Here is a 7783-nt window from a genome sequence, read left to right as displayed (position 1 = left end):
TGGGGCCCAGGGGATCACCGGCACACCCCGAGGGCTGTGGGAGCTCAGAGCCTCCAGCTAGCCTCCCCCTGAGGCCACAGGGGGAGCAGGGCCCACAGGCAGGCATGGAGGCCAGGCAGAGGCTCCAGACCTGAGAGTCTTCTTAATAGAAGGAGGGCTTCCTGGGCTGAGGGGCCCAGAGCTGAGACTTGGCAGGGCAGCCCAGCTCCTGAGGGCAGTGTCATCCTGAGCTTGGGCCATGGGCAAAGGAGAGAGGCCGTCTAGTCCCTGGGGACATGGTGAGGCCTGGAGAGGCAGTCAGGGAAGGCTCCCTGAAAGAGGCAAGCAAGACAGAAGGAAGCAGGACTTGGCAGGGAGGGAAGAGTGTAAGAAAGTTATATCCATCCCTTCTCCGGTATGGCTGGGAGCCCCCATGCCCCTCCACTTTCATGTCCCTCTTTGCTCCCCACTGGTGGGCTGCCGTCTATGAGGTCGCATAGAGTCGGACACAACTGAAGTGACTTAGCAGCAGCAGCAGGGGCCAAATGACACTGAGGGAGCGGACCCACCCACCGCAGGAAAAGAGCCTCAGTGAGCTCCCTGCTGGCCCATCATGGAGGGGCAAACCCCCTCCCTGCCCTGCTGGGCCAGGTAGCTTTGGGAAGCCGGCCAGCAGCCCAACTTCCCAGAATGGGGCTCCTTGAGATCGGGGGAGATGGATAAGAGGGGGACAGAGAGGAAAGAGGGGAAGGAAGGAAGGGAGAACCTTCTGGCATCATCAGGAAGGAGAGCTGACAGCCAGAGAGATGGTCTGCCATTTGGGGCCCCTGCTTGAGGTCTGGGGGCCCAGTGTTCCCAGGCTCAGCTGCTGCTCTCTGCAGTCCCAGGGCTGATTCCATGAGCAGTGCCCCTGATGAGCATCCCTAGCCCAGCAGGTCCATCTCAGTGGGCACCCAGTGCCCCCAGCCTCCCCCCCACTTTCTTTAGGACCTGCTCTCCCTGTGGATGTGATGGTAAGGAGACCCCAGGGACACCCAGATTCTCTGAGAAAGGGCCTGACTGCCCAGTTTGGGCCCTTCCCCAAGCCCGCCAGCTGAGGAGGGGTCCTGGCCCCTGGTCCTGCTGAGAGCCATGGAGCAGCTGGGCCCCCGTGTGTCCAAGGCCTGGATCTCCCTGGGAGTGGCTGCTTGCAGCCTGGAGGCCAGAAAGGTTGGAAGAGAGGAGGGCAGCAGGGTCTAGAGGCCCTGGCCCTCTGCTGGGCCCAGATGGAGCACCATGCTCCCCCACCATCCCCATCGGTTCCATTACTGCCAGAGCTGTGATTATAAAGCAATCAAGGGAATCCTTTCTTCCCACTTCTTAGAAAGCCTCACTCCTCAGCATGAGTGAAAACATGGGGACTAACTCAGGCCCCAAGTGGCTCAGGAACAGAGGAGGCGTCTCTCCGCAGAAAGGGAGAGAAAGGAAAGAAGCAAGACTCTGTTTCCAGCCTAGTTCCTCTGAAGTCCATGCGCCCTTATGTCCTGGCCTCACCTGTTCTGGGCCTCAGGTGGTTCCGGGGGTGCTGTGGGTAGCCTGTGGGCACAGTGGTGAGGAGCCCCGGGGTCTGGGCTGGATAAAGAGGGAGCAGATAGACAGGCTGGGCAGCGGAGATTTCCTGATTTGTCACTTAGGGCTGTGTGATCTGCTTTCCCTCTCTGGGCCTGACTTCCCCATCTATGAAAGTGAAAGTGAAAGTCGCTCAGTCATGTCCAACTCTTTGTGACCCCATGGACTATACAGTCCATGGAATTCTCTAGGCCAGAATACTGGAATGGGTAGCCTTTTCCTTCTCCAGGGGACCATCCCAACCCAGGGATCGAACCCAGGTCTCCCGCACTGCAGGCAGATTCTTTACCAGCTGAGCCACAAGGGAAGCCCATCTGTAGAAGGAGATGCTTTCACTGGATCATTCCTGAGGTCTTCTCCCAGCTCTGATAGTCTGTGTGGCAAAGATCACAGTGAAGAGTGGTTGGAAGGGACTGGAAAACACTTGGTCCCAGGTTGGGGCTCTGTGATCAGGACTGGACCCTCAGCTCCCTGAGGTTCCCTTAACCCAGCCAGCTGCCCCACTTCACCTTTAGATCCGACTATGGGGACTTGGGGCATCCCCAAAGAGACTCCTCCCCACCTGTTCAGAAGGTGGGGAGACTGGGACCTTAGAAGCTTTGAGCTCTTCTCTGGGCCTGTACCATTAGGACCCATCAGAATATGGACTGCGTGGAGTTTTGTTCTCCTGGAGGAATGGGATCCTGTGGATGGGACTTGGGGGCTGAGAAGCAGCTATCTGGGGGAGAGGGCAATGCAGTGGGGGTGAAAGAAACAGAAGAGGAGTTGGGGAGAGGTCCAGGGAAGGGGAGATCTGGGATGCGCCATTGTGTGGGGAACAGAGACTGGGGCTCCTGAGTTTGGAGTGCAGAGTTTGGAGCCGGCCTGTATAGCTCACCAGCTGTGTGACCTTGGTGAGCTCCCTGGCCTCTAGGAGGGTAAATCCCATAAGGGTGTCTTGCAGGATTCCCTGGGGGCTCAGATGGTAAAGAATCTGCCTGTAATGCAGGAGACCAGGGGGAAAGGAAATGGCTACCCACTCCAGTGTTCTTGCCTGGAGAATCCCATGGACAGAGGAGGCTGGTGGGCTACAGTTGGCAGGGTCACAGAGTCGGACTTGACTGAGCAACTCACACACACACACACACACACACACACAGACACAGGATTGTTGGGAATGTGTGCAAAGTACCTGGAACAGTAAGTGCTCAATAAGTAATAATACGATTATTGCTGTCCAGTCAGCATTCAAACCTGAGACCAAGCTTGGTTTTCTGGTCCTTTTGACCTTCCGCCATTGGATGGGAGAGACCAGTGGGCCATCGGGCATTTTCCTGGACTCCTTTCCAGCCCCAGAAGCGGCCCCAGGGCTCCCTGCAGTTTGGGGCATGGCCAGTAGGTGACAGCATTTCACCACTGTTAATGGACCCCGAGCCGCCCTCCCCTAGCCCTGCGTCAGGACTGGCCCCCAAAGGGGAGCCCCTTTCTTGCCTCTTTCTGCATTCGTCAAGACCCTGTAGTCTTAGGCTGGAACGTGATGACAGGTGAGCAGGAAGGAGGGGCTTGCTTCATCCCAACAAACCCTGTCCAGCCTGGCTTGGGGTTACAGTATAGTGCATGGGGTGGGTCCCTTCCATGCAGGCGCCGCTGCCCTTGGGCTGGCTCTGTGGGCCTCAGGAAGGGGGCTGAGTGGGTGCCTCAGGGTCACTTCTAAAGCCCCCGAAGGCAAGACTCTGTACAAGGCAGACCCCTTGTAGTGTGGGATGGAAAGTGTGAGCCCTTGAAATCCAAGGTGAGGAAAAATGGAGAGTCTGCAAACTGCAGAACCCCTCAACATCTGTCATCCTCAGATTTCCTGCACATGGAACTGGGGGGGAATTGAACCTTTCTCCTGGTTGACTAGGCAGGGAGGGCAGGGGCCCCCAGAAGTAACTCTGGGAGAAGTGAGCACTTGGAGGTGAAGATGTGGGCTGAGTTCCTGCCCTGTCCTCATCTTCCCACCAAACCCTCAAATCGCCTCCCAGGAGTGACCCAGGCAGGTTTATCTTTCTGAGTAGTGACTATTGAGTTTGAAAATGAACAGTTGTTCAGCCACATAAACAAGAGAGATAAACGCTAATTGCTGGGTGAATGTGCCAACTTCTGGTTCCTAATTCATCACCTCGCAGCGCTGAGGCTAAGAAGAGGCAAAGGAAGGAGGAAGGAGCCGGGCCAGGACTCTGGGGGCAACTAGACACTCTTGCAAGAGGATGTGGCAGTGGGTGGCGGGAGCCAGGACCGCCTCCCCCGAGGATGAGAACAAGCTCTGGTCCCTGAGGCTCTCCAGGAAGGACAAGGAGCTGGGCGAGGGAGGGTGGGGAGGTCTTTGGCTAGCTCGTGGTTATTAGGAAACTAATCCTGAGTGGACTGATCATTTATTTCCCCACTGGCCTTGCAGTTGGCCTTGGGGAGCAAACTGTATTTCTCTGAGGTTGGTTCCATCCTCATGTCAAGGCTCTCAGTGGACTGCAAAGCCCACTGCTGACTGGCAACTTGCAGAAGGCGGATCTGGCAGTGGGGGGCACGGGACTCCTGATCATTCCTTGAGAGGTGAGGCTGTGGGTCTTTGGTGGCTTAGGTGGGGAACTGTCTGGGGGGCGGGGGGATCTGGGCTAGATGACTTGAGTCCAGGATTGGGTCCGCATGCAGGCCTAGGTGAGAGCACAGGGGTGGGAGTGGGAATTGGTGTGGCATCAGGACTGGTAGGGGCTTCCTTGCTCATTCTCAATATTAGAGGCATCTCAACATCCTGGCCCTCTATGTTCTCATCTGTAAAATGGGGCTAGTAATTACAACCTCTTGTGTGTTTTGTGAGGATTAAATGAAAGGAAGCAAGCAAAGGGTTGCCCCAGTTCCTGACACCTTATCCCTCGATAAATAAATGCTCCGGGAGTGGGCGTTGGGCCTTTGCTGTCCTTTTCTGCTGCTGATTTCACTGCTGGTGGTGGCAGATTTCAGCCTCACCATTCCGCAGGAGGGTCTGCTCATCCCTCAAGACCACCCACTGCGGTTCCTGGGCACGGGATGGGCCTGGACCCCTCGCACCCTGAGTGGGTGTGCAGCCACAGGCCCTTTGACAGCATCTAGCAGAGAAGGCAACCTGAGAGAAGGATGAAGGCTGATGCGTCTCCTCCCAGTGCGAGGGGCCGGCTGCTACATGCACGGGTGGCTGGGGTAATTAATTTACACATTTCATCCTGCTTAAACTAATAAGCTTCTATATCCTCCTTCTCCACTGAGCCTGAGCCTTTGCAATGGGCCTGCCAGAGATATCATTCTGGCCTCAGGGAAGCTGTGGTCTGGGCCCAAGGCTTGGAGGCCTTGTGTCCACACTTCTGAGCACAATGGTTCAGGTAAGCCTCAGAGGCCATCTCAGAGCACCCAGGCAACCTCGTGCCCATCTGGGAGTAAAGGGGGAAAAGGGAGTCCGTCCCCACAGCCTCACAGGCTCCCCAGGCTGAAGATGCAGGATTTGATACAAAGATGACTAGGCACAGGAAGACATCCTCTGAGCAGGGATAAGAAAGAGCTTCCAAGAAAGATGGTGAAGATACTGTAAGAAGATTGTTCTCCTGTTTTGTTAAAAAAGGCAAAGACACCCAAGCATGTTTGCTGGCAGGATAAAGCCTGGACAGGTTCACAGAAGACTGGCCGCCCCCAGGGAGGAGCTACGCTGAAAGGCAGATGGAGGAAGACTTTTGTCCTCAGCTTTCTGTACCTCTTGAACCCTGAGTACTGTGAATGCATCACATATTCAGAAAACGTCAGTCATTCAACAACAGACATAGTATAAAAACTCCAGTTCACATCCAGCATATTTGTTGGTTACCCCTGTGTGCCTGGGAATATGGGAGGGTAAATCACAATGGTCCTTTCAAAGATGGAGTAGAAAGCAAGGAAAGTCATGATAATGACTGTGGTGAACTGAATGCCCTTGGGCTCACAGAGGAACCGCAGTGGGTAGTTTGGGAGCATCCTGGACAGCTTTCTGGAGGAGGGAAGCTTGAATCATTTTGAAGGTAGTGTAGGAGTTGATTTTTTTTTTCAAGATTTTTTTATGTAGATCATTTTAAAGTCTTTATTGAATTTGCTACAATATTGCTTCTGTTTTATGTTTTTTTGGCTACAAGTCATGTGGGAATCTTAGCTCCCTGACCAGGGATCGAACTTGCACCTCCTGAACTGGAAGGCAAAGTTTAACCACTGAACCGCCAGGGCAGTCCCAAGGTTGTGTCGGAGTCAATCAGATGGAGAGGGGAGGGAAAGGCTGGATGGGGTTGAAGTGTGAGTTCCTATTATGATGGCCAAACTTGGTGTGAACTCGGGCCCTACTGCCCAGGAAGAATCTGAGCAGGGAGGCAGTAAGGACAGCGATTCCAGCCCCTGGAATGTCAGTGATCGCTGACCCCTCGCCGTCCCAGAGCGGAAGTTGGAGGATCCAGGTCTGTGCCAGCTGCTGCTTCACAGAGAGGCTGTCTCATTAGCTGAGGACGGCGGGCCAGCTCCTTCCGGCGGCTTCCCCCTACTTACGGATTCCACTTGTATGCTCCGATTCCAAATCCTGCAGGATTTAATATCCACTCTGTAATCTACTGGCACCAATAGGCATTATCTAACTAAACCTTAAATTGAAAATGCTAGGCTTCCATTTTCCCCACGCCGTGGGGAGAAGTCAGGGCCCTCCTCTTATGGTGTAATTGACTCCGGCACTAATTAAAGTGCTGTCTGTGCAGGCACACAGCCTACTCCCTCCACCCCCGACACACCCCAAAACACAGCCCGGGGTGACCTGGCCAGGCGGGGTCCTGGGCTGACAGTCTAGGGGCTGCAAGTTCAGCCCTGTGTCTACCCCAAGCATCATGTGCTTCAAGCCTATTTCATTCCCAGCTCAGTGGCTGTGCTGGCCATTCACTCACTCGCTCGTTCGCTCATTCCTGCCTCTATTAGGCACTTATGGCAGGCACAGGAGTGAAAGATGCTGACACACAGTCAGCCTCTTCTCAGCGCTGCTCCTCTTTTGATGTGACAACCTCATATAATGCCAATTTTCGGGCCACACCAGTTCATAGCGGAACCTACGGGAAGGGGGAAGAAGAATAGCTAACGTCATAGATGCTATTCTTCACCAGACACGAGATAACTCTCTTTTTAAAAAATTAAGCTTCTAATTTTGAGACACTTGTAGTTTCATGTGCAGTTGTGAGAAATGATGCAGCGAGAGCCCTATGTCTTGTATCCAGTTCCCCTAGCGGTAGCATCCTGCAAAACCATTTCACACCAAGGATACTGACAGGGACACGGTCATTATAGAGAGCATCTCCGTCAGCAAAAGGATCTTTTCTGATTCCCCTCGTAGGTGCCCTCATCTCCTCCTTCCTCCCTCTTCTCTGACCCCTGCCAACCCCGGATCCGTTCTCATTTCTATCATTTTGGTATCAGGAGTGTCGAATGAATGGAATCGTAGAACGTATCATCTTGTGGGCTTGGCTCTGAGGATTCATTTAACCCTCATAGCACATTGGCGACATGAGCATCCCCAGCGCATGCCACAGAAATGCAAGTTGAGGTCAGGCCAGTGAGTAACTTGGGGGTCGTCCTGCTCCGCAAGCCTGCCTCTCAACTAATACTGACCTGTAGGAATTGTTTGGAAACGATGGCCCTCCGATCTGCCCATGTCAGGGGAGCTCCCTCCACATTCAGGACACAGCCAGAGGTCCGGGCCTTGGATCCTTGGGTGTCATGGTCCCAGCCTGTTCAGCACAGCCTGAATTCTCAAGGGCAGCCCACCCTGGGACCCCTGAAGGGACAGAGGTGGGGCTCCTTCCTTGTCTTGTCTGGAGGGGCTGGCGGAGGGGCTCAGGTGCACTGTCTGCCTGACTGCACGACAGGCTGATTGCGATGCCCGGAAGAGTGTGTGTGTGTGGGGGGAGGCTTATGCACTCAAGTCGCCCCCCACCCTGGCCCCAAGGCTGTCTAGGGCTCACAGCCAGAGATTGGGTCTCACAGCCCTCTGGTTGGGTCAGCCTTGCGGCCACAAAGGGTCAGCTCCAAATCAATGTCACTCGCAGAGTTAACCAAGCTTGGGATTGCTCAGCTTGCTAGAGTGTGCGTGGCTCCCCGCCCCCCTGCCCGCCCCGTGTGCACCCCTTCCCACCAGCCAGCTACAGGCCCCTCTGGC

The sequence above is a fragment of the Cervus canadensis genome, chromosome 11 (genome assembly GCF_019320065.1).
Source record: "Cervus canadensis isolate Bull #8, Minnesota chromosome 11, ASM1932006v1, whole genome shotgun sequence".
NCBI lineage: Eukaryota > Metazoa > Chordata > Mammalia > Artiodactyla > Cervidae > Cervus > Cervus canadensis.
Note: the sequence above shows the minus strand (reverse complement) of the source record.